The 27,315-nt window shown below is 42.7% G+C and overlaps 2 protein-coding genes across 2 annotated transcripts in view; one reads left to right on the top strand and one right to left on the bottom strand.

The window, feature by feature from the left end:
* GOLPH3 (golgi phosphoprotein 3) overlaps positions 1-10,317 on the top strand; it is a 274,985-nt gene extending 264,668 nt beyond the window's left edge. Inside the window, exon 4 of the transcript XR_014015763.1 lies at positions 10,306-10,317. The gene's annotated coding sequence lies outside the window, so the exon portion shown is untranslated. The remainder of the gene's footprint in view (positions 1-10,305) is intronic.
* PDZD2 (PDZ domain containing 2) overlaps positions 1-27,315 on the bottom strand; it is a gene marked incomplete at its 5' end in the record, with an annotated part of 246,289 nt that overhangs the window by 199,839 nt on the left and 19,135 nt on the right. The window lies entirely within an intron of this gene.

Genomic DNA, 27,315 nt, shown 5'->3' with positions numbered 1-27,315 from the left:
TAATGCAGGGGACACAGGTTCGAGCCCTGGTCTGGGAGGATCCCACATGCCGCAGAGCAACTAGGCCCGTGAGCCACAACTACTGAGCCTGCGTGTCTGGAGCCTGTGCTCCACAACAAGAGAGGCCGCGATAGTGAGAGGCCCGCGCACCGCGATGAAGAGTGGCCCCCGCTTGCCACAACTAGAGAAAGCCCTCGCACAGAAACGAAGACCCAACACAGCAAAAATAAATTAATTAATTAATAAACTCCTACCCCCAACATCTAAAAAAAAAAAAAATATGCCCACATCTCACTGGGCCTTTGTTTATTGGGTAGGTATCTCTAAAAATATGCCCAGCTTCAGACAGTGATAAGCATATTTTATAGATTCACTCCTCTATATTGTTTCTATATACAGGCAGCATTACTTTTTTTTTTTTTTTTTTTGCAGTGCCATATGTGGGATCTTAGTTCCCTGACCAGGGATTGAACCCACGGCCCCTGCATTGGAAGCACAGAGTCTTAACCACTGGACTGCCAGGGAAGTCCCAGGACAGCATTACGTTTTGTTTAGTGAGCACACAAATATTCATTGATGATGATAATGATAATAATAGCTACGAATTATTAAACTCTTCCTATAATTATGTTGGGCACTGTGCTAGCTACTTTATGTAGATGGTCTATCTCATTTATTTTTTGCAGTAGCCCTGTGAAGTGGATATAATTATTAGCCTTATTCTAACACAAGGAAACTGAGTCACAATGAGGTTACATAACACAGCTAGTAAATGTTGGAGTCCCAATTCAAACCCATTTAGTCTGAATCAAAATGGTGTGCTTAACCGTTACACCACTGCCTCTCATTCATTATTTTTAGCTCTTGAGAGGGAGGAAACATTGCAAAAAGAAGTATTTATTCTTGCTGGCCCAAACTGATTAAAAACCAAGTCTTCTACAGGTTTACATTGCCTGGGAAGCACAGTTGTATTTTTCCCAGCATAGCAGAGGAAGGAAGGACTGACTTTGCCTTTTGAACAGAAGTATATGCCTTGCTACCTCCCACAAAGCTAAAAATCGAATCAAAGTACATCTCTATTTTATTAATTAGAAACACTTAGCTATTCATCTATACTCTAACTTTGCTTATAGTAAGTGTTCCATGACTGTTGAATGAATGAATACAAATGTAGTATGACTTTGATGCTTTAAGGCAAACTGAACTGAATTGAGTTTTTCCAGCACGCTGGTGATCAAGGCTCTGGTGGGTCATTTCTATGGGCCTCTTATCAGATGTTCCCTGAGAGTCTAAAAATCCAACTGTTTCCTTTAATTCAGCATCCATGAGAAAGGCATATGTATGGGTCGCATTTTCCCAGCGTCAACTACTTTTAGATCAAGAAAAGATTTTTAGTGGGGTTTATTGAGTGCTGTTGTGTATCAACAATAGATGATTCATAAGTGAAACAGACATCAAAATGATTTTTAGAAAGGCAAACGAACCACACACAAACAAAAAATTAAAAGCCAATCCAAATTACGCCAAAGGACAGATATTTTCCCATTAGGACAATTTATCCTGAGTCTATAAACAGAGAGGGGCATAATTACCCAAGTGTTTGCTAACAGATCTAAACCTGATGTAGCTATAAAAAGCCGGAGAGAGGAAGAAGGAGGAAATTCCCAGAAGAAGATCCCCAACCACATCCAGGGCCATCAGATCTCCATAAATACAAAGCCCAGCAGTGGTACCAAGGGGAGCATGAGAAGAAACCTCAGGATTTTAATACAAGCCACAGAAATAACTTTGAATTGTCTTAACACTAAACAGTGACAATTCTATCCAATAAACTCTCAGCCGACACATGGGCAGAGGGGTGGCTTACTGGCATTCCAGATGTAGTTAATAGAAACGTGATGCCCAGAATAAAAAAGGTATTCAGTAAATGTGGATTGAATGGATGGATGAGTGAATGAATGTCTGAACAGATGTCCAAGCTGCCTCTTCCCCTCTTTGAATCTCTGTTGGAAAGATGTCTTCGATGCTTCAAACCCAAAGCACCCACAGAGGTGTTGAACCATTTGAACTGGTACTCTAGGAGACGGTCTAGAGCCAGAGACTGGTTTCCGACCCAAAGATACCAATTTATGACCTTTCCATGAACACAGGAAGGGGGACCGCAATACCTGTGGAGCATCTTTGCAGGCCTTGATTCAAAAGCTCCCATTATTTACAGTATTTGAAGTCCAACAGTTGAAGTCCAACAGAATCAAGTACTAAGTTGCTAGCATCTAGTGAGCACTTACTGGATGCTGGATCTTGTTCTAAGCCCTTTATGTATTAACTCATTAAATCCTTATTACAATCTTAAGACTACGTACTATTATTTACAACCCATCCTACAGGCAACAAAAGTGGGCCAGAAGATTACCTAAATTAGCTCATGGTCACACAACTAATATGCAGAGGAACTGGAACTCAAAAAGATTGCATCTGGAACCAGCTCTTCCTCTTAACTGCTGTCCAATGCGACCCTTCCAAATCTTACCTCCTGTCACTGCTCAACACAAAATCACTATCCAAGTCAAAGTGTTTACCCACAGATATTCAAAGAGCATTCTGCAACGGGAGAGGCCACAACAGTGAGAGGCCCGTGTACCGCAAAACAAACAAACAAACAAAAACAAAACAAAGAGCATTCTAACCTCTGCAGGATGTGACCCATGACTCCCCTAGTGCACCTCTCTCCTGCGTGCTCTCATCACTTATTCTGCAATGAACACAACAGTAACTTATTTGATTCATATCACATCTCTCCAGCTAGGTGTTAGGTTCTTTGGAGTTAGGATTGTGTGTTGCATGGCAGCCTGGGGATATAGTACAATAAGGAAGACCTAGATTTAAAGTCCAAATCCCGTAATTATTACCCATGGAACTCTGGGTAAGTCATTTAACACTTCCTGTTCTCGTATTCAAACTATATTCCTTACGGGCTTGCTGAAAAGGGGAGATTACATGGGAAAATAAAGCATATAGTATAGGATGATGCCTGATATTGTAAGCCAGTGATTTTCAACCAGCAGCTATTCTGACCCCCAAGAAACATTTGGCAATGTCTGGAGATATTTTTGATAGTCACAGCTGTGGGGAGGGGTGCTACCGGCATCTAGTGGGTAGAGACCAGCAATGCTGCTAAACATCTACAAAGCACGGGGCAGGCTCCCACAACAAAGGATTATCCATCCAAAATGTCAGTAGCAAGAGTACTGAGGTTGAGACACCCCACTGCCAGCTATTAAAAATTTATCAACAATAAAAGTTCCCATTCTCTCTCCTTTCCTTATTTTTCACGGTACTGTGCTTCTGGGAGGTGTTCTGTAAATCTTTGTTGGGTAAACCTTTGGACAAATGGGTAAGTGAATGTATGAGTTCTAAGATACTTTGCTAGTAAACACTTGAGCGTGTGGTCTAGTCATGGCAGGGGTTCAAGTGGGAGTTAATTAACCTAGAACCAGAACCTTCAAATATCCATGCACAATGAAAGGAATCTGAAAATCTGAAATAAACCCAATATAATACTGGGGGCCTGAGCCCAGTGAAAGTGATGTCAACGTTGGTCCTAGGAAAGCTGGCGAACTTAGACAAAGGCCAGCTCCTTCTCACTGGTGGCTTCCCAAGTGACTTGGCTATCAGCCTACAAATGCTCCCTCATCTGATTCTATTTTCTACCCCAAAGATACAGTAAAACAGTCAGAAGGCCATGGAAGAATTTATTCAATTCTCTACCCTAGTCCATTACCCACCCACCCCTGCAGCAACCACACACAACCTGGGGCCCAGTCAAGTGAACTCTCATCTAGAACATGGATTAAAAAACACAGTGGAAGCAAAAAGGGCATGTAGTGATTACTTGAGGTCTTCAACAGGTTCAGTAAGATTGGTTGCAAGAACTGGAAACCCAAGAATAAAAGCCTACACTCCTGGATATAGCATAAATCACATTAACACAAACCAGAAAACCAAAAGATTCCTTCCATCTCCCATTCTCCAGACTTGGTGGCAACATCTGCTTCTTAAGTTCTTAAGAAGAATGTAAGAACTCTCCGTCTTTTACAGTCAGAATCCATGAATGATTTTAGTGTGGTTGGACATGAGAAAATCTAAAACTTAATTTGAGTTTCCAGGCATCTTTAAGCATATCTGGGATATGAACTAAATACCTGAACTAAATTACCTGCCCAGAACTGTAAGAAAGATCTTGCCTTGGGCGCCTAACACATCTAAACTGGGATTGTCCTCCACACTCTAACCACCTTCCAGAATCACCTCTAATCAATTCCTATTCGCCTCTCTGGGCTGAGCTCAGCCATCACCTCTGGGGATTCCACCCTGACCCTCCTCTGGAATATATTTGAGGCCCTCCTTGCAGCTTCAATAGCATCCCCACTGCCCATTCACTTGTCTGATTACCCTTATAGACTGTGGCCTTGTTTACTATTTTATTCCAAGGGCCTAGCACTGGGCCCAGTAAATAGTTGTTGAATGAATGAGTATAAAACATTAATTCCTGGGACTTCCCAGGCAGTACAGTGGTTAAAATTCCGTGCTCCCACTGCAGGGGGCATGGGTTCAATCTCTGGTCAGGGAACTAAGAACCTGCATGCTGTGCGGGGCGGCCAAAACCAAAACCAAAACCAAAAAACATTCATTCCTGAAACTACTTATTGAGTGCCTACTGTGAATCAGGTATTGGTTTAGGCACTGGGAAAACAACTATTACTATCTTAGTATTAACAACAACAACAGTAAAAACTATTGTAGCTAATGTTTATTGGGCATTTACTGTATACCAGGGATCATGCCAAGCTCTTCTCTGTATTGTCTTTTAATCCTCCCCCCCATACCCGTATGGCAGATATTATTATTATTCCCACTGTACAAATGAAAAAAGATGCCAAGCCACTCTTATGGACCTTAATGGGAAAGAATCTCTGACATTTAAGTTCCTTCAGGTCTATTTACATGGGCTTAACTCACATCAACTAAGAAAAGGTTACCTGTAATTCACTCATGAGCTTTGCTTATGTCTGTCCCTTGCCTGGAAAGTCCCTATCCATTCTTCATATTGTCTGAGATTTATTTTAAAATATTTTGATATAGGCTATCAAGTGATGACAACTGTAATCCACACTCCAGAGGCTGTGAGCTGGCATTTGAAGGATACTTATCAAAGTCCATCCAGCAGCAGACATCTGAAATGTCACTACCTAAATCTGCAGCACAAGGTTCTGCAGTTACTGAAATGAAGGTTGGAAATACTGTTTTTCCTCTGTGGAATGAGAAATTTTTAAGATAAGTTGGTTAGAACGGTTTGTACAGCCACCTCTGTTGCTGCCTGCTGAGCTGTCAGAGTCCAGGGTGTGGTGCTTCAGCGGAGAGACTCCATGTGTCTGGGGTCCTCCCAGTTAATGGAGGATTCTGTCACTGGGCCTGATGATAAAATCAGGTGATTCTGCCCACAGAGGACTACTGCATGCCCTTCAGAGTGAACCTGTTGGGAAGGGGCCCAATGGAGCGCCTACAAGAACAGCAGGGGAGATGTACCAAATCTATCCAAGCAGGTGGTAGGACTATTTCTGTGCCTGCTTGCTAATACCTGCTCTAAGTATGGCAGGAGTCAAGGACTTGCTTTCATGGTAACCTACCACCTGGCACTGAGGCTGTAGCGTTCTCAACCTGTCCTGATAATAGGAGGCTACTGCTGTTTAACAAAAGAACCTGACAGCTGTGAGAGCCAATTGGCTCGGGCAACACCCTTTTCCCTACCCTGGTCTCTTGGAGAACATTCGACACTCAGCTCAAAATCCCCCGGTGCTGCAAAGGCCATCTTGATGACTCATCTCCACTCAAGAGCTCTGAGGAACCCTCTAGTTGCCTGAACATAGAGGAGATCCTTTTGATAGACTCCAATCACCTAAGAGAACCTGGACGAGTCTCTTCCAACACCCTGAAAAAGTCTAATTTAGCAAATGAGTTTACTATAGGGTATGAATTATCGAGCCAAGGGCCACATTAGGTGCTGAGAAAACACTGATGAGCGGCACTGACCATGGGCCCAGTGAGCTTACAGATAGTGGCAGGACAAATATAGTAACAGGCGTTAGTTCCAATGCAGCATGGACTAACTGCTAAGTTCAGGGGCTAGGAGAAGTCCATCAGGGACACCTAATTAGACCTGGAAGGTCAGGGAAGGCTTCCAGAAGACGTGACTGGAAGCTGAGCCATGGGGATGAGCAGGTATTAGCACGATGAAGAAAAGACTCCGGGAAGAGGAACTGCCAAGTGCAAAGGTCCAGAGCGCAGACACGGCGCCCGGGCGCCATGCTCTGAGTTCACAAAGGTTCAGCCTGGCTGCAAGTGGGGTCGGCTGGAGGTGGAGTGAGGAGAGTGGAAAACTGGACAGGGGCTGGAGAAGCAGGGCTTTGTGAGGAAGTGGTTTGGGCTTCATTCTTGAAGGGCTTTTGGCAGAGCAATGCATGAACAGATTTCCATGTCAGAACAATCATGCGGGCTCCGGGGAGGCCAGTTGGATGGAGGCATGGACAAGGGTGAGGAAGCTGTTGTATGAATCCAGGCAAGACAAGATGGCGCCTGGCCTAGGGGAGTCTCTGTGGGCCCCTACTTTCCCTATATCTCTGACAAAACTCCAGCATGGCTCTGTCTACAGCTCTCTGCCTCTGCTAGACTGTCAGTCCTTTGAGTGCCGAAATTGGAATTTACTCACCTCTGGAGCCTTAGGGCTCCCAGGGGATGAAACTCTCAGTAAGGGGTTGGTGGTGCCTTTTGAAGGACAGAATTCCTTAATTACAGAAATGATTTCCTTTTGCTGGGTTCCTCACCGCCAGACCCCCGCCGCCACCCCGCCTCACTGCCTGTAAGAATGTCCTCAGCAACTACTGTACCTCTTTTATATTTGGTCACTCCAAGGAGTAGGGTGACTCCCACTTCACTTCATTTTGATTTTTAGTCTTCACAGCCTCCTGAACATCTTACACTGTCCTTTTCTCTCACTACAGCCTAGCTCATTCCCCGTTCCATACAGTCAAGACTTCACACAGGTCGGCTTAAAGTACCCCTCCCCACCATCTTGAAACTTCCCCAGGGATGACCTCACTTATGTGAAGCAGCGACTCCCTCCCATCTGATTTCCTAAATCCATGTCATAATTTACGTATAAAAACAAAACAGTCCCACCATCTGCAAGAAGCATTCATGAACTCCGGCTAACCTGGCAGAGAATCCCACCCAGCCTTAATCCCGTGAATATGTATTCCTGTCAACTGCCCATGATTCGATGTTTTCCCTTCAAGGACATAATAGCACGTACTTGACTCTACCTCCCTTGCCTGTACCATCAAGCTCCCACCCCGTGCTCCCCTTGCCCTGTTCCCTGGACTTGTTCCAGCCCACAGGGGTCTTCTACTTTGACCTACCCCTGAGAACTGGGGCTGGGCCAGGATGAACTCAGAAGCAGAAAACCCACTGTAGCCACTACCCACCTCCAGTCTTGGCCCAAACCTCAGCCTTGCCAGCTGGCTTCCAACAGTGAGCACTGAGTTCCCCAGAATGGCTTCTATAGACTCTGTAGTAGAGTTAAAAGGGGGCCGTATCCTAGAGATTAGTCCTTTCCCCGGGGGCCTGTCATCTCCTTGGGGCTGGTGCCCTTCCTTCCACAGGTTTGTACTAAAGTGGACACATGCAATATAGGAGACCCACTAACATTAAAATTTTAGGTGAAACCTTATCTTTGATAAAGGAGGCAGGAATGTACAGTGGCGAAAGGACAGCCTCTTCAATAAGTGATGCTGGGAAAACTGGACAGATACGTGTAAAAGTATGAGATTAGATCATTCCCTAACACCATACACAAAAATAAGCTCAAAATGGATTAAAGACCTAAACGTAAGGCCAGAAACTATCAAACTCTTAGAGGAAAACATAGGCAGAACACTCTCTGACATAAATCACAGCAAGATCCTTTTGGACCCACCTCCTAGAGAAACGGAAATAAAAACAAAGATAAACAAATGGGACCTAATGAAACTTCAAAGCTTTTGCACAGCAAAGGAAACCATAAACAAGACCAAAAGACAACCCTCAGAATGGGAGAAAATATTTGCAAATGAAGCAACTGACAAAGGATTAATCTCCAAGATTTACAAGCAGCTCATGCAGCTCAATAACAAAAAAACAAACAACCCAATCCAAAAATGGGTAGAAGACCTAAATAGACATTTCTCCAAAGAAGGTATACAGATTGCCAACAAACACATGAAAGGATGCCCAACGTCACTAATCATCAGAGAAATCAAAACTACAATGAGGTATCAACTCACATCAGTCAGAATGGCCATCATCAAAAAATCTAGAAACAATAAATGCTGGAGAGGGTGTGGAGAAAAGGGAACCCTCTTGCACTGTTGCTGGGAATGTAAATTGATACAGCCACTATGGAGAACAGTATGGAGGGTCTGTAAAAAACTAAAAATAGAACTACCATATGACCCAGCAATCCCACTACTGGGCATATACCCTGAGAAAACCATAATTCAAAAAGAGTCATGTACCAAGTGTTCATTGCAGCTCTATTTACAATAGCTAGGACATGGAAGCAATCTAAGTGTCCATCAACAGATGAATGGATAAAGAAGATGTGGCACATATATACAATGGAATATTACTCAGCCATAAAAAGAAACGAAATTGAGCTATTTGTAATGAGGTGGATAGACCTAGAGTCTGTCATACAGAGTGAAGTAAGTCAGAAAGAGAAAGACAAATACCGTATGCTAACACATATATATGGAATTTAAGAAAAAAAATGTCATGAAGAACCTAGGGGTAAGACAGGAATAAAGACACAGACCTACTAGAGAATGGACTTGAGGATATGGGGAGGGGGAAGGGTAAGCTGTGACAAAGTGAGAGAGTGGCATGGACATATATACACTACCAAACGTAAAATAGATAGCTAGTGGGAAGTAGCCGCATAGCACAGGGAGATCAGCTCGGTGCTTTGTGACCACCTAGAGGGGTGGGATAGGTAGGGTGGGAGGGAGGGAGACGCAAGAGGGAAGAGATATAGGAACAGATGTATATGTATAACTGATTCACTTTGTTATAAAGCAGAAACTAACACACCATTGTAAAGCAATTATACTCCAATAAAGATGTAAAAAAAAAAAAAAGGAAAAAAAATTTTAGGTGAAAAATTAATACTTTTTTAGTATTTAGTCCCAAATATTGTATGGAATTTTTTATTTGCTAAGTTTGACAACCTTAGTTTGTACTTGCTACTCAGTTTTTATAAAAATCCTATCTACACTTAATAGGCAAATAACTATGCAGAAAACAGAACACATATACACGGTTAAAACTTGGGACCCTTGAAAATATCCTTTGTGTTCTCTGTTTCTCACTCTGATGGCCGTCTTCTTACAAGGATAGGTTTGCAATCATCTTTATAGCTCCCTTGAAGTCCCTCGCCTCTGTCCAACCTTGCTCACTTGGTTTATAATTCTCTTCCCATGATCCCTCTTTGCCTCATTAAGTTCAGCCACTTTGACCCTTCTTCCATTCCCAAGCAATTACCATTCAATCGAGGGCTTCACCTTGACTTGCTCTGTCTTATGATGATTTATCAAAACCTCTCCTCTTTACAAGTCAGTGAACTACATTAAGGAAACACTGAATGGTTAGTGTTGTCCCGTGCTCTCCAACTCTAGGAAGTCCTTCCAGAAAAGCAACTCCAGGACCCCAACCCTAGTTCTGATCTGGTCCACCATTGCTCTCCAGTAGCTGGAGAAGGTCCTAGTTGGGAAAAGCAAGGGACCAGATACAGCCCTGAACAATTTTCTCACAAATGAAAAAAATGGATTCCTCCCAGAGTCCCAGGGGACAGCTTAATCATGTTGTTTACAAAAGCCATACTCTTTACAAATCGCGCCACAAAAAGGGCACAATTAACATCACGCCAGGAGTGGAGAGTTTAACCCATTTATAAATGTATGTCTGGGGGAAAGGACAGGAAGGGGAGCTATAACTCTGCAGTTACTTTCCAATTTTCACAGAGAGTAATTGGGATTGAGAGAGACTGTGGCTAAAACTCAGAGAGGGAACCAGAGTAGCAGTCAAGATCTGATGAGATATGGATGCTCCCTGGGTGGGCTGGTTAGGAAGGAAGGATACTAGTGAGATCAGGCAAGAGTTGTTAATGTAACAAGGGGGAAAAACACTTTGAATTACCAGGAGAACATCATTAAGGAGAGACATGGTGGTAGAGAGGTAGATAATGTCATTGCTATTTACAACTTCCATCATATTATTAGGATTATCATCACTTTCCTGTATCACTTCATCCCCACGAGAAAGGTAAGACAGATCATTATGACACCCTCTCCAAAGGAAAAGAATGCAATGAGAAGGATGTAGGAACTTCAAGGGACCCAGGTTTCCTGACTTCTGGTCCAGGTGCCTTCCTTGCTTAGCAGATAGTTGTTGCTCTACTAGGAACCAGCTGGACCCTGGCCAGGAAGTTGCTTTCAGACTCATGCCAGCACTTCTGGAAGGATGTGTTTGGGATTTCAGACTGGGGTGTGTCAGGGTGAGCAGCCCAGGAAGAAAAAAGGGCCTGGGTTTGGATCCTGTCTCTTCTTTGCCAGCCTGAATTCTCTCATCTATATTTGAGGATAATGACGGTTATGGTGAAGAGGTGTTGTGAGCTGTCACCGTGCTGACATGCGTGGAGTGTTGGCACAGAGCTGCAGTATGCATACGCATTATTATTAGCAGTGACTCTAACAGGAATCTAACCTGTGTTCACATGTATGCAAATCCTCACTAAGGTAGAGATGAAATTGATGAGAACTGGGTAGTTTCTCAGAGCCACCAAAAGGCTGCTTGAGTTACATGTTTTCTGAAGTGACAAGAGAAAGTTACAAGCTAACAATGGCTCCCATCTGTTGACTGCTCACTGTGTCAGACACTGTGATAAGCCTTTACATGCATACCCTCATTTACTCTCCCATCACCTTAGGAGTCAGGAATTGTTCTTTACCACAGTTTACAGTTAGGAAAACCTTGGTTTAGTGGGGTTAAGAAACTGCCCATCGTTACACATTTCGTAAGTGATAGGATCCAGATTCATTAAGTTTATGCTCTTAAACAGACACATGTAGCCCAACCAAACAAACCATTCTTTTTTTTTTGCGGTATGTGGGCCTCTCATTGTTGTGGCCTCTCCCGTCGCGAAGCACGGGCTCCGGACGCGCAGGCTCAGCACCCATGGCTCACGGGCCCAGCCGCTCCGCAGCATGTGGGATCTTCCCAGACCGGGGCACGAACCCGTGTCCCCTGCATCGGCAGGCGGACTCTCAACCACTGCGCCACCAGGGAAGCCCAACAAACCATTCTTGTAGTGGGGGGTGTGTGCGCGTGTGTGTGTGCGTGTGTGCGCGTGCATGCGCGGGTGCGCATGCAGGCTTGTGCATTCGGAAGAAAATACTTCAAATACTAACAGTGTTACCTCTGGGTAGTGGGATTACAGGTGGTCACTTTCTTCTTTTTGTCTTACTGAATTGAGTATGCACTGCTCTTATCATTTTAAATATTTTTCATTTTGATAACAAATACGAACTTTGTAAATCAAAACAAGTCTTCAAAAATATAATGAAAATGACTACACCTTGGACACATATTGGGGGAGGAAAGATATAAATAGTCATGGCATTTTCAAAGTCCAATGTAATAATTAAACTTTCAAGTTTTTCTTTCAGTCAAAGAAACCTTCAGAATAAAATGAGCTTCTTGAGAATAAAAATTATATTCCTCCCTGCCACCTAAAAGCTCAGGTTCCATTAGCCCTGGCTTTTAGGCAGAAGATCTGAGTTCTAAATCTTAAATCTGCTCATGATTTGATCATCAACGTTAATCCAAAGATTTTTCAATTATTCACTCTAGAACACCACCACCGAGTTCTTAAAATCTGTTTTGTTTTACGACATTTTCTCTCTGCATGACTATTTATAACTTCTGAGCAAACCCCTTTTCTTCTCCGGTCATTACTAAGGATAAAATGATGAAAGATCCCCAAAGCAAACATTCGTCTTACTGTTTGCTCTGAACTCTTAAGTCTTCTTCCAGAGAATTGCGATGATAAATTAAGATTCTGTACACCCTGGAAACAGAGCTAGTCCACAAAGATGACCTCAGTGGGGGAGTAAAGGAATTGAAAGCAAATCGAAGGAACTCAAACATGATGACCTTTTCCTGTTTTTCTGCTGTTGGCGACAGTGCAGGAGGAGACATGAGAGAGGCCCCTGTCCTCCAGAGCTGGTGCCCAGTCCTGGTGAGAGCTCCTGGGGGGCAAGGGGTCCCCCAGGTCATGTGATCATGTGACCCAGAGGGAGTCATTTCACTTAGTGGTGGGCTTATACCTTCTCATCTGCAAAATGAATATTTCATACCAGTGTAGCATCAAGAATGCACAACAAAGACATAGTGAGCCTGGATTTGGGGGGAGGAGTTCAGGCATGTGAATTCTGTTTGAAAATTCAACATAGATTCTTATACAATATTTATTATTCTTATTATATAGATTCTTATTTTGGGGAATTAACTAAAATACACCTTTCCTCTTCTTTCAAAAGTGAATGAACATATATTATTTTAATAATCCTGGATAGACTGGACACCTTCTTCTAAATGGAATTCCTAGAGGTGATCATAAAAGCCTTTGCCTACACTTCCACTTTGTCATTAGCGCACTATCGTGGTGGGAGAGAAAAAGGAGGATTTAGATTGAGTTGTGGAAATTTGCAAAAATCATGTTTGTTTGTTTTTGCAAAAACAATAAAATTACTACTTGTTTATAGAGAAAAGACTGCAATAAGCTTCCATAAACACCACCAGCATGCTATTTTTTGTATGGATACATTTCAAGGTATTCGAAAACATATACGTCAGACTGGTAGATCGGGAACATCAATATAGAACGCCTTTTCACAAACATAGCAAATTAAAAAGCACTTAACATGTAATACTTCTCTATTTTCAGGTGGACAATTATGGAAATTCCAAATCCGGATCCACCGGGGTTTAAGACTATGTTCTCAATCACTGATGCTTCTGCCAGAAATAATGGGACTGATTCAGGATACACAGAATCGAGACTTTCGTTTTAAGAAGGAATATTTCTCTTATTCAACATTTATTGAGCTTTCATTAGATATTAGGCGCTGAGCTAATCAGAGATGCCTACCCAACCCTAGACCATGAACCTCTGGTTTTTCTAGTGCTATTGATGACATGTTAAATATCAGCTTTAAAAATCACTGAAGGAGATGAGCTATCTGTAACTGTTCCTAGATGAACTTTACCACTTAGTCAGTAAGGCAAGATCCTTAGGCTAAAAGATAAACTTGTAAAAACATTAAATAGAGCAGCACAGAGAAGAAAGGTATAGAAGATACTTGAGGGGTAAGAACTTGCAGTGGTCTCCTGCTGTAATAATTGCATCAGTGATGCCCACACATCAGTGACCACCATTCTGCTACATTATCTTTGAATTGTGTACACTGGACAGACTCCAGCACAGAAATGATTTGAATTGTCTTGCTCTCAGTCATAACACACAGAGTATTCTTTCTTTGTTTCAAAAGCAGCTGAGAGTTGAGTCCACCTGACTGGGCTAACAAAGTTATGAAATACCAGCGGATGTTTCTATAGAGCAAATATTCCTAGACAGTTCAGGGTTTTTTTCTTTTTGATCACTCCTTACTTAAGACAACTAATAACAGAAAAAAAAATCTCATAAAGATATATTTCCCAGTCACTGAACTCTGATTTTTCTCCGCAAGCTGAGGTCATCCATCAGTTTTTAGGCTTGAAATGTCAAAATGAAAAAATCACCAGGAATGAGCACTGCAAAACATTCTGGGGAGCAGGCACGCAGATGTCACCACCAAGCCACAGCTTACAGTCATTTCTCTACCTTCTATTTCTGTGGCAGAGTCAAAAGAATTTTAAAGGGTGTCCATAAATTCAAGAAACTTTTTGTTCTTCATCTTTAAACTGATGTCTTGTTGTCATGAAATCAGCCATGTTAAACTCCAGGAAACCCCTTTAAGCCGAAGCTTTAATTAAAAAGGTATATTAGTTTAAAATGGAGGGTATAAGCATGTCCTAGTCCACATCTTTAGACTTTTTGGCAACCAGTGGCTAGCAACAGAGGAGGGGGAACAGTTACTGTAAACGATCACATTCTTCTCCAGACCTGGAGACCCTAGAAGAGGAGACAAGGGATAGAAGGAGCTTTTTTCAGGTGTTTCCTCTTCCTGGAAACAAAATCTGGCTTAGCTTCTGGTGCCTGCCCAGGGCGCTCCACAAGTATCAGGCACACAGGCCCAGGGGAGGCCTCATGACATCACTGCCGTGGCCACAGCGCCCACTAGGTGAGTCTGTGTGGGTTCTAGCCTCATGGCCCTTCTACCAGCTACCACATCAGCTCTTCCTGGCCGCCATCTATTTGGAGGTTTGGTAAGCTTCTCAGGTGATGTTGGTTAAGTAACAACAACATTCTAGGTCAATGCTGTCCTCAAGGTCCAAGTTGAGGTATTCACCAGATTGTCTCAGTGCACACCACACTGACACCCTTCAGGAGGAAAGAAAGCAAGCCCTGTCCCTACAGTCTTCACACGGGACTCTAGAGGGCCCAGGAAATTGGAATGCACCCACATTTCTCTGTCCACCTTTGTTTCTAGCGGCCACTTTCAAGTTATTGTTAACAAGTGTCTTAACCTTTGAATGAGTTTTGGGAGGAAGCCAAGTACAGTTGACCCTTGAACAACACAGGTTTGAACTGTGAGGGTCCACTTGTACATGGATTTTTTTCGATAGTACTTTTCGACACTATTTTTTTCGATACTACTATTTTTTTCGATACTACTTTTCGCTATTTTTTTCAATAGTACACCCTCCAGTACTTCATGATCCCTGGTTGGCTGAATCCGTGGGATGCAGAACTGTGGAGACAGAGGAACAGCACATACAGAGGGCACTATAGGTTGTATTCGGATTTCCCACAGTACAGAGGGTTGGCATCCCTAAGCCCTGTGTAGTTTAAGTGTCAACTGTATTCACGGTAGTTTGTTTTTCCATTCATCCATCAACAGACATTTGGGCTGTTTCCACCTTTTGGCTGTTATAAATATTGCTGCTACAAACACTGATGTGCAAATATCTGTTTAAGTCCTGCTTTCAATTCCTTTGGATATATATCTAGAAATGGAATTGCCAGTGCATGAGGTAATTCTACATTTACGTTTTTTGAGGAACCATCATACTGCTTTGCAATTTTTATTTTACTCACCACTCACAGTAAAAAGTTGAAGAGAAGATACAAAACAGTATATAAGTATGTATTGGTTTGGACTCTGGAAATTTTGGCCTCTGTTCTCTCTTTTTTTAAATAATTAATTTTTGGCTGCATTGGGTCTTCGTTGCTGCACATGGGCTTTCTTTAGTTGTGGCAAATGGGGTCTACTCTGTGTTGTGCGTGGGCTTCTCATTGTGGTGGCTTCTCTTGTTGCAGAGCTTGGACTCTAGGCGCGCGGGCTTAGTTGCTCCATTGCATGTGGGATCTTCCCCGACCAGGGCTCGAACCCACGTCCCCTGCATTGGCAGGAGGATTCTTAACCACTGCACCACCAGGGAAGCCCCCCCTCTGTTCCCTTTTAAAGCACTCTTGTCTTCTACCATGATGAAAAGCATTGTATTTAATAATTTTATTAGTTATTTCAAGTGCTTTATCTTTGTCCAACTTTTGCACTCCGCTTACAAGTTTTCCCATGCTTGGTTATTCTTTGTACCATTAAGCTCAACCACCTTGACCCTTTTCACGTCCCAAGCAATCACGCTTAAACATCAAATCATTGTGACTTACTGCATCTTCTTTCATCCTCCATCAGAATATCACCTTTTCTACTAGCTAACGATCCATGATGAGGAAAAACACCTAAAGGGAGCTGGGTCCCCACGTGTCATAAATTGCTCCAAGGAGGGCCTTAATCCCCGTCACTCTCCACTGGGGGAGTTCCTCAACCAGAGCAACTTTGGAATTAAACGCTGAGTCTGAGAGGTGCCACAATGGCTCTGAATTAGTTGGAGAAGGCTTCATCAGGAAAAGCTAAAAAAAAAAAAAAAAATCTGCGTAGAAGGATAAATCTCCCAAAGGCCTCTGAGAAATGGTTTCTCTATCTGTACAAATCAGAAAGTTTGGACATTGTGCAAAAGTCCCAGGAAAACCCGTCTAACTTTATCCTGAAGTGATTCCAGCTTTCTACATTTATGTGGATCATCCAGTGTGTCCATAAGTCTTGGAAAACGGGATAGAGGAGAACTACAGCCAATACTCCAGGACCTGGTTAGTGATGGGAGGGTGGTTGTGATGGGAGAAGAATTTGGGGAGACAGGAGGAGCTTGACAAAGACAAGTGGGTGTCCTACGTAGGCTAATTAATTTTTTTAAATTGAAAAATTAAGTTTAACAAGTAAAATAAAGATGCCATTGGATTAAATGTGTTAAGGGAGTGGTTTGGTGGGAATGAACAATTAGAGTCAAACAGAGTTGGAAAAAACCATTATGATGCCGGACAGGAAAGTTATCCTGTGGTGATTAATACCATTTTATTTTGGTTAAGGGGTGGGGATGGTGTTAAGAACTGGTAAGCGGTATGAGGGAGGGCTCTGTGGTGCTAGTGAAGTTCTGTTGCTTGATTTGAGTGACAGCTAATATAAACATTCACCACCTGAGGGCTTCCCTGGTGGCGCAGTGGTTGAGAATCCGCCTGCCAATGCAGGGGACCCGGGCTCGAGCCCTGGTCCAGGAAGATCCCACCTGCTGGGGAGCAACAAAGCCCATGCACCACAACTACTGAGCCTGCGCTCTAGAGCCCGCGAGCCACAACGACTGAGCCTGCGTGCCACAACTACTGAAGCCCGCGTGCCTAGAGCTCATGCTCTGCAACAAGAGAAGCCACTGCAACGAGAAGCCCGCACACTGCAACGAAGAGTAGCCCCCGCTTGCCGCAACTAGAGAAAGTCCACGCACAGCAACGAAGACCCAATACAGCCCCCCCCCCAAAAAAAAAAAAAAGCACTAGATGAATACTTATGATTTGGACCTTTTTCTTTATGTATATTATGCTTAAAATTTTTTTGGCGGAAGCATTTCTGGAATGATAGAATAAGGACCTCCAGAATCCATTGCTCCATAAAAACAACAAGAACACTGAAAAAAAATTATCAAAAGCAACTTTTTCAGGACTCTGGAAATTAACTAAAAGTTTGAAGCAGTGTAAGAAACACTTATTCAAGAAAAATGGCTGAATCTCAGAAAGCACAGTGAGCTTTGTGGTATTTTACCTCACACTGTTACCATCCCTTTCTCCCCAGCCCCCAAATCCTTCAAAACCAACTATGGCAGCTGTAGAAACAAGCAGTGTAGCAGCCGCTGGGTCAGAGCAAGTTTGGAGGTTTTCAAAAGCTCTATCCCCAGAGGACTGCTGGTATTAACCAGTCTGGCGGCCCTCTGAAAAGCTCCATTTTCAGGACTTAACGTTATTTGACTTGGTTCAGGGTTGACTCTGCAAGAACAGCTCTACCCCTAGGTCACCTGTTGAAAACAATCAGTGACAGTCGTTTAACATCTGTAGCTTCCTGAGAAAATATTTGCAAATCATATATTTGATGATAAGAAACTTGTATCTAGAACATATAAAAAACTCTTACAACTTAACAACAACAAACAGAAGCAACAGATCTAATTTAAAAATGAGCTAAGGATTTAAGTAGATGTTTTCCCAAAGATATACGTACAAATGGCCAAAAGCCCATGAAAAGGTGCTCAACATCATTAGTTACCATGGAATGCAAATCAAAACCACAATGAAATACCACTTCACACCCACTAGAATGGCTGTAATAATAAAGACAGTAATAGCAAGTATTGATGAGAATGTGGAGAAATTACAACCCTCACATGCTGCTCTGGTGAGAGAGTGAAATTGTGCAGCCCTTTTGAAACGCAGCATGGCAGTTCTTCAAAAAGTTACACATAGAGTTTCGTATGACCATCAGTTCCATTCCTAGGCATACACCCAAGAGTACTAAAAACATATGTCCACACAAAAACTCGTACACCAATGTTTGCAGTAGCATTATTTCTAATAGTCAAAAGTGGAAATGACCCAAATGTCCATCAATTGATGGTTAAACAAATGTAGTATATCCATGCTATGAAATACTATTCGGCAAGATAAAGGACTGAAGCTCTGAAAAATGCTACAACACAGATGAACATTGAAAGCATCATGCTAAGTGAGAGAAACCAGGCACAAAAGACCACATACCGAAATATCTGGAAGAGGGAAATCTACCAAGACAGAAAGTAGATTAGAGGTCACCAGAGGCTAGGAGAAGGAAGAAATGGGGAATGACTGGTAATGGGTATGGGGCTTCTTTTTGGAAGGATAAAAATGCCTTAAAATTAGATATTGGTGATATTCAACTCTTTGAATATATAAACCCACTCAATTATACACTTTAAAAGGGTAAATTTTGGGGCTTCCCTGGTGGCGCAGTGATTGAGAGTCCACCTGCCGATGCAGGGGACACGGGTTCATGACCCGGTCCGGGAAGATCCCACATGCCACGGAGCGGCTGGGCCTGTGAGCCATGGCCACTGAGCCTGCGCGTCCAGAGCCTGTGCTCCGCAATGGGAGAGGCCACAACAGTGAGACGCCCGCGTACCGGAAAAAAAAAATAAGGGTAAATTTTGTATGTGAATTGTACCTTAATAAAGCTGTTGTAAAGCAACAAAGTTTACTTTAATAATTCCTTAATATCACTATTAATCATATTATCCCTACCCTAGGGGTAAAGCAGTTTTCTGAGGCATGGATGCAACCCCCCCACCATAAACTCAGGGATGTTGTATGTCTTATACACCAATATTTCCCCAATACATACAACCAGGGCTAAAACATAGTAGGTGGTCAATAGATATTCTTATATGAATAAAACAGTAGAGAGATTAAGAAACTGTTTAGAACCAGATATCCTGATTTCTGATTCTTCCTTCCATAGTGGAGAGGTGGGTAGACGGGATACCATGAATTTGAGGTGACCTGGCCGGGATGCCAGGTACACTCCTTATTGGGAAATGGATATGCTGTTTATTTAAGATGGAGGTGCTCTCCTCTGGGACAGACATGCCATTTGGCGGATGGGTGGTAACGGGCAGAGCATCCCAGCCAAAAAACCCTCGGGTCTTGGAGGCAGGTAAACCTGGGCTCCGTTCCAGGCTCTGTTCCTTAGCAGGTATGTTTGCCTAATCTTTCTCAGACTAAATTTCCTCATCTATAAATGCAGATAATAATACATTCTTGGGTTGTTGTCAGAATTAAGTAAGAAGGGTATGTGTAATGCATTTAATAAATATTTTCATTGACATTATTAACATCTAATGACCAAGCAGGTTTTTCAAATACCGAATTAAAACATGGAGATGGGCCAGTAGCTGTTTTCAGGCCACTCAGAAGGCCCTGAAGAGGTCTGGACCTCACCCTACCCTCCCAACATGGTAGCGTTGAGCAAAGTAGAGGAAAACAATGACTCCTTCCCCTCCCACAGCTCACACTCCCCAGCAGTCATCAGCCTGGCTTGAAACCAACACAGTTATCGGGGGTGGGGGGAGGTAGTAAAAGGTAGGACATAGGAAATATCTCACCCTTAGGAGAGAAGAGGGACATAGGCAATTTACACACATGTCAACCAATTACTCCCCCCCATTTTATTTATTTATTTATTATTTTTATTTTTTTGCGGTACGTGGGCCTCTCACTGTTGTGGCCTCTCCCGTTGCGGAGCACAGGCTCCGGACGTGCAGGCTCAGTGGCCATGGCTCACGGGCCCAGCCGCTCCACGGCATGTGGGATCTTCCCGGACCGGGGCATGAACCCGTGTCCCCTGCATCGGCAGGCGGACTCTCAACCACTGCGCCACCAGGGAAGCCCCCCCTCCCCATTTTATAATGGTGTCCTATTTAGTTGTTTTTCTTATTAAAAAGGAATACATGCCCATAAAAACGCAAATTATATCCAGGTATATCCTCTACATAAAGTAGAGGAGGGCCAATTGAAACTGAACTGGTTCCTATCAGAAGCTGTAATCTCATTAAAAGAAAAAAAAAGTTTTCATTTTGCTTGACACAGGTTAATAATACACCTGTAGAAACGAGTTACAATGCTAGAGAGTATTCTGTAATTGCTGGGAAGAATTGGGATTGCTTAGGATTTAAGTTATGTAAAGCAGCCAGCACAGTGGCTAGCACATGGTAGGTCCTCAGAAAATGGTCACTATGATTTCCAACACCCTTCTCCCAAGCACTCTGTGTGTTGTGTGCACTACTATGAAATAGACAATTGAATAGCGCCCTCCAGAGGCCACTGGGGTTCAACTGTGCTCACAGCTCAAAGTCTGGAAAGACCAAGGAGAAACTCAGCTTTAAGAGGACAATGAAATCTAGTGGAAACGAGTCCAGTTAGGCACCGTGGGAACTGGTGCTGGGAACTGCAAGTCCCCAAGCCCCTGGAAGCTCCTGTCTCATCCCTCTCTCTCTGGGGACACTCTCAGCTCTACCCATTTCTGCATGTCCACTCTGTGCTGCTCTAAAGGGACCAACTTCCTCTTGATGTCTGCCCTTCTGTGACCTCAGGCATGTGGCTCTGGCTCTCCCCAGACGTGATTCTGGACGTGACTCCATCTGACCTTTCAGCTCATCTCAAATAGCTAAGCAGATTGGTCTCTCACTGGCTTGACTCCAAATTCCCAGGAGACAAAACTGATTGCCCGTCTAGAGGCTGCATTTAGTTTATCCATCCCTGGTGGATGGCCAGTTGCTGCTGGAGGTAGGGGTGTGGTGTGTATGTGGTGTGTGTGGTGTGTGTGATGTGTGTGTGGTGTGTGTGCATGTGGTGTGCATGCGGTGTGTGTGGTGTGTGTATGGTGTGTGTATGGTGTGTGTGATGTGTGTGTGGTGTGTGTGGTGTGTGTATGATGTGTGATGTGTGTGTGGTGTGTGTGATGTGTGTGTGGTATGTGTGTGGTGTGTGTGGTGTGTGTGTGATGTGTGTGTGTGATGTGTGTGATGTGTGTGGTGTGTGTGTGGTATGTGTGATGTGTGTGTGATGTGTGTGTGGTGTGTGTGTGGTGTGCAGTGTGTGGTGCGTGTGGTGTGTGCGTGTGGGGTGTTGTGCAGTGTGTGGTGCGTGCATGTGGTGTGTGTGGTGTGTGTGTGGTGTGTATGGTGTGTGTGTATATGCATGTGGTGTGTGTGGTGTGTATGGTGTGTGTGTGTATGCGTGTGGTGTGTGTGGTGTGTGTGTGGTGTGTGTTGTGCAGTGTGTGGTGTGTGTGGGGTGTGCATGTGGTGTGCGTGTGGGGTGTGCATGTGGGGTGCGTGTGGGGTGCGTGTGGGGTGCGTGTCGGGTGCGTGTGGGGTGTGCGTGTGGTGTGTGTGGTGTGTGCAGTGTGTGGTGCAGTGTGTGGTGTGCATGGTGTGTGTGTGTGTGCGTGTGTGTAGGGGAGGGAGATAGGGCCAGGGTCATGTGGTACAAAACAGATTTAGCACATACAGAATATACAGACCTGTGGGAGGCATGTCAAAAGAGTCTGCTTTTCTCATAACAGTGAGCTAATATTTATCTAGTTTATCATGCACCATGCACCCTACTAGGAGCTTTACAGGCATCACCTCATTTAATCTCACAACCTTCTTGTGAAACTTGATCCTGTTATCATCTCCCACCTTTAGAAGTAACTGCTGGTAACAATGGTTGTCTATCTTTCAGTAATTTATCTGATGCATTTTATTCCCACTTTAAAGATGAGGGAACCGAGGCTTAGAGAGGTAGAGTTCATTATCTGATTGGGGAGACAAAATTTACCCATGTTAAATGATTAGTAAATGACATGGGAGTGATTAAATACTAAATTGTGTGTTGCCACAGTATTAGTTTTCACTGCTGTGTAACAAATTCCCACAAATGTAGAGGCTTTGGAGCAACCCTCATTGATTAGCTTGCAGTCCTATACGTTAGAGGTACGGCACTGCACCATGGCACTCTCTGCTCTGTGTTTCACGAGACTGACATCAAGGTTTTGTCTGGGGCTGCCACCAATCTCATCTGGGGCCCAGAGACCTCTTCTAAGCTCATTGGTTGTTGGCAGAGTTTAGTTCTTTGCAGCTTTAGGACAGAGATCCCCATTTTCCTGCTAGTTGTCAATCGCCACTGCTCTCAGGTACTAGAGGTTGTACTTTTCCATGGCCAGTTCACACTGTGGATATTTGCTTTCCTGCAGGTCAGGTGAAGCATGTCTCCCTGGCTGCCCTTTCTGCTACCAGCCAGAGAACACTCTCTGCTTTTCAAGTGCTGGTATGATTAGGTCAGTCCCACCCAGATAATCCCCCCTTCCTAAAATTAACTGTGTCATGACACACTTTATCATGGGAGTAAAATCCATCCAGTTCACAGTCCTGGGGGATATGAGGGTGTGTACAAGGTAGGAGTGTGTGGAATTCTCGGTGCCATCTTAGAATCCTGCCTATTATACCCATGAAAATAGATTTTGTATGTGCAGGTTACAGCTGTTCCCAGGATGGGGAGAAGGAAAGGTTTCAGGGTTGGGGGGTGAGGATTGGACTAGGCCTTGAAGGATGGACCATGCTGGAAAAGACAGCATTTCCCTGAGATGGCCTTAGAAACTCAACATCACTACTCAAGATAATTTGGGATAATTAATGGGTAAGAATTTCAAACAATATTTAGAAAAAATTTCAGCACTAAGATGGAGGAGGAAGCTAGTACTACTAGATGTTACAACATGATCAAAATACTATGTGATGAGCATAAAAATAGACATAGTTGAGAAGAACAAAAACAGAACACCCAGAAATAGAAATGTATGTGTATGCGTGTGTATCACAATAAATCAAGCCTTACAAATTAAGTGAAGAAAATTAATTATTAATAAATGATGTTTGGATAATTACATAGCAATTTAGGAAAAAAGAGATATAAAATTTCTACTACACATCAAAATAAATGCCAGCTAAATTAAATTTTAAATTATAAAGATAAATTTAAAATGCAATCATGAAAATTGGTAGAAGAGAGTTTCAGGTCTTCAGGAAGATAGCAACATCCTAAGATTAAAGCAGTGAAAAGACAATTACAAAAGAAAAAAACTCAAACTCACCGATAGAAACAGTTAAAATTTCTACACAGTAATAACAATTTATTAAAAGAATAAGGGGAATTTTAACTGCAAAAGGATTAAAAAGATTAAGGTCTATTATATCAAAATGCATATTCCAATGCTGAAGATTAGGACTCCAACAGATAGTAGACAAAGGACATGAATAGATGATTTAGAAAACAGGGAAAATAAAATAGAGAAAAAAAAAAACCTAGAGGAAAATGGCCAAATTCTCTGATCAAATAAATGCAAATTAAGACCATAAAAGTGATACATATTTTAATTAACTTCTACTAAACATAATATTAAATCATAATACCAAATCCTGAAATGATCCTGGTACACTGCACTCATACATTTTTGGTGAGAGTATAATTAGGTAAAACCATTTGTGAAAAGCAATTTGGCAAAATATCCTTTGACATAGTACTTTCATTCCAGGAAATCTGTCCCAAGAGCAGGATTCAAAAGGAAAGTCCTGGTCAAAAGCATTTCAAATGCAGTGTTACACATAGTATTGAAAAACTGGGAATGACAAAGAACATGCTTACCTAAATTATCATTAATGATTATATACTTATCAAGACTATTAAGGTGGAACGTGTCTGAATGTTATGTGAAAAACGATAATACAGAATTCTGTATGTAATATAATTTAAAATTTTAAAAATATTCCTACTGTATTGGTGAAACAGAAAAACAGAACTTTTACATACTCTCAGTGGGGATACAAATTAGTGTAACCTTTTGGGCAAAACAATTTGCAATGAATAAAAAACTTTTAATGGGATTTGTTTGAGGATTCCACTTCTAGGAATTTATCCTTCACATAAATGTACTTGTACAGTACAAAGAGATGTGAACATATGATTTATTGCAGAACTGTTGACACAGCAAAGACTGCACAATGAAAATGCCCATTAATTGGTGATCAATTAAATAAATCACATTAGAACCCTTTGGTGGAATATTATATAGCTGTTGAAAAGAATGAGAGAGAAAATGATACGTTCTTCTGATTGAAACAATCTCTAAGATAGGGTTTGTTTTTTTGTTTTTTTATTTATTTTTGGCTGTGTTGAGTCTTCGTTGCTGCGCATGGGCTTTCTCTAGTTGCAGCGAGTAGGGGCTACTCTTCCTTGTGGTGCGCAGGCGTCTCACTGCGGTGGCTTCTCTTGTTGCGTTGCACGGGCTCTAGATGCGTGGGCTTCGGTAGTTATGGCTCGCAGGCTCTAGAGTGCAAGCTCAGTAGTTATGGCACATAGGCTTAGTTGCTCCGTGGCACGTGGGAATCTTCCTGGACCAGGGCTCGAACCTGTGTCTCATGCATTGGCAGGCAGATTCTTAACCACTGTGGCACCAGGGAAGTCCTTAAGATAGGTTTTTATTTTATTTATTAATTTTTAAAATAAATTTATTTTATTTATTTATTTTTGGCTGTGTTGGGTCTTCGTTTCTGCACAGGGCTTTCTCTAGTTGCCGTGAGCGGGGGCTACTCTTCGTTGCGGTACACAGGCTTCTCATTGTGGTGGCTTCTCTCGTGGCTCATGGGCTCTAGAGCGTAGGCTCAGTAGTTGTGGCACACAGGCTTAGTTGCTTAGTCGCAGCATGTGGGATCTTCCCGGACCAGGGCTCAAACCCGTGTCCCCTGCATTGGCAGGCAGATTCTTAACCACTGCACTACCAGTGAAGTCCTAAGATAGGTTTTTAAATTAAAAAAAAATTAAGATGCAGAATAGTGTGGATAGTGTGCCCCTGTTTGTGTAAAAGAGAAGTAACACAGAGAATTTGGATATGCTTAGAGAATTCTTGGAAAGATACCCCCAAACTGGTAATGGAGTGGTGCAGCTAGAGACTAGAGAGTGGGGTCTGAATTAAGGAGAATTCTCACTCACTGTCTACTGTGAACATTCTGTTCTACTTGAATGTTTTGCCATGTACAAGCATTACTTTCCAATGGTAAAATAATAGTTAAGAAAGGTAGTCTGAAAATTATATATTGCAGATGAACATGGATGAGATGGAAATAGATTAATCTATTGAGTTAGCATGGTGGGGCTATATTTGCATGGTCACAGATTAGATATTAACATAGAAAAATTAAATTAATTGAGAATTAGGTTAGTAGAACTGTAAGTCATTCTTTCCTTTAAAATACCACTTCAACATTGTTTTAATGTTGCCACTGAAATAAAGATTAGTGTGGGGCGAGGGACTGGGTGCCTGAGGAATTAACTAATAGCTTTATAAATATGCTGCTCTGGAATGAATAAAGGGAAGAATAATTAGACAAAAAGAGTTCACAAAATGGTCCAGGGAGCAAGCAGTTAGCAAGAGGAGAACAGCCAGGGTGTCTGTGCTTTTGGTGGGACGGCTGACCAGGACACCCCATGGTGGGAACTCAGGGGCCACCTGGAAAGCAAGTACGGGGGAACTGGAAGGGTTTAGGAAGAGGGTGCATGCCTGCAGAGCCTGAAGAAACCAGCCGTCTGGAGAGCCAGTCAAGGAGGAGTGGTGGGCATGGGGCTGATGAGAAACATCTAGATCCCACAAATCTCAAATGAGACATTTCCTTAGGGGGTAGGGCTAACCTTGGTACCTGTGAGATGACTACTCTAGAAATGCTGATTCCTCATGACTCCCAGAAAAAAAAATGTGAGCATGCACCCCATATATATATGTTTATTTATTTAACGTGTACATATACTGTTGTACTAATACATTAGATACATTATAAAACATATATGAAAAAGCTACATTTTAAAAATATACACTTAATATGAAGTGCTTAATATTTTAAAATCTTTTTTCACCTTTACTAAAATAAATTACATAAAGTGAATATTATTTTTAGTAAAAGCTATATAGTTAAATATACTCCAAGGTCTTCAAAAACTTGGCTTAACATCTTAGAATGTGATAATTCACAAGTACGGTCTGAAGTTCAGAATAAATGGATGCTGGTTTTAAAGGCTGCCACAGCTGAAGCTATCTCACAAGGATAGGGAGCTCCAAATGGAAACAATACATTAGTGGCAGCACTTAATAAAAAATAATATTCATTTTGCAGCCCTATCTACCACTTGTGCAAAGGTATTGGTTAAAACTTTGTGTTAATTTTCAACTTGGTTGAGTTTTTCTTGCCAAGTTATTGAGAGGTACTGTCTTTTAAAATAGTTTTTAACATATAAGTTTTGTAAGATTCTTTGGAAGATTTAAAAAATAGAAAATTTTGTTCTCAAGATTTCAAATATGTGCATATGAAACATTTTGTTGGCAAACATAGCACTTTGGGGGAAAAAAGTAATAAGTATGGAAACATTTCCAAATATCCATTTTGAAAATGCTCTTTCCACAGCATGAATTTCTTTCAAATAGTCGTTACTACTTTCTTATCGTTGTTGCAGTATCATCTTTACCTTGAAAAGACAGGTTATGTGTGTTTGCGTTTGCAAAAATAGCCTCCAGGCTGTGGGCCCCAGGACCTGCCCATGCTGTCCCAGGAGGGTGTGGCCAGCTTCCGTGACTGGAAAATCCATCAGTGCATGTCAGAACCCACCTTGCTGTCCCGGGACGGCATGGACAGCTCTCGCTCCTGGGAAATCCACCACTGGGTGCCGGCACCTGCCCCGCTGTCCCAGGAAGAGGCGGATAACTCCCCCCACTAGGAAATCTGTCAGCCAGTGCCAGGAGCTACCCGTCATCCCAGGAGCATGCAGAAACCTCTCACTATTAGGAAATCCGCCAGTGGGTGCCGGGACCTGCCCCGCTGTCCCGGGAAGAGGCGGATAACTCCCCCCACTAGGAAATCTGTCAGCCAGTGCCAGGAGCTGCCTGCCATCCCAGGAGCATGCAGAAACCTCTCACTATTAGGAAATCTGCCAGTGGGTGCAGGGACCTGTCCCACTGTCCCAGGAGGGCACAGATAGCTCCTCGACTAAGAAATTTGCCCAAAGGA

This window comes from Mesoplodon bidens (genome assembly GCF_964165515.1).
Source record: "Mesoplodon bidens genome assembly, chromosome: 4".
Classification (NCBI taxonomy): Eukaryota; Metazoa; Chordata; class Mammalia; order Artiodactyla; family Ziphiidae; genus Mesoplodon; species Mesoplodon bidens.
Note: the sequence above shows the minus strand (reverse complement) of the source record. Positions and strands in the feature narration are given on the sequence as shown.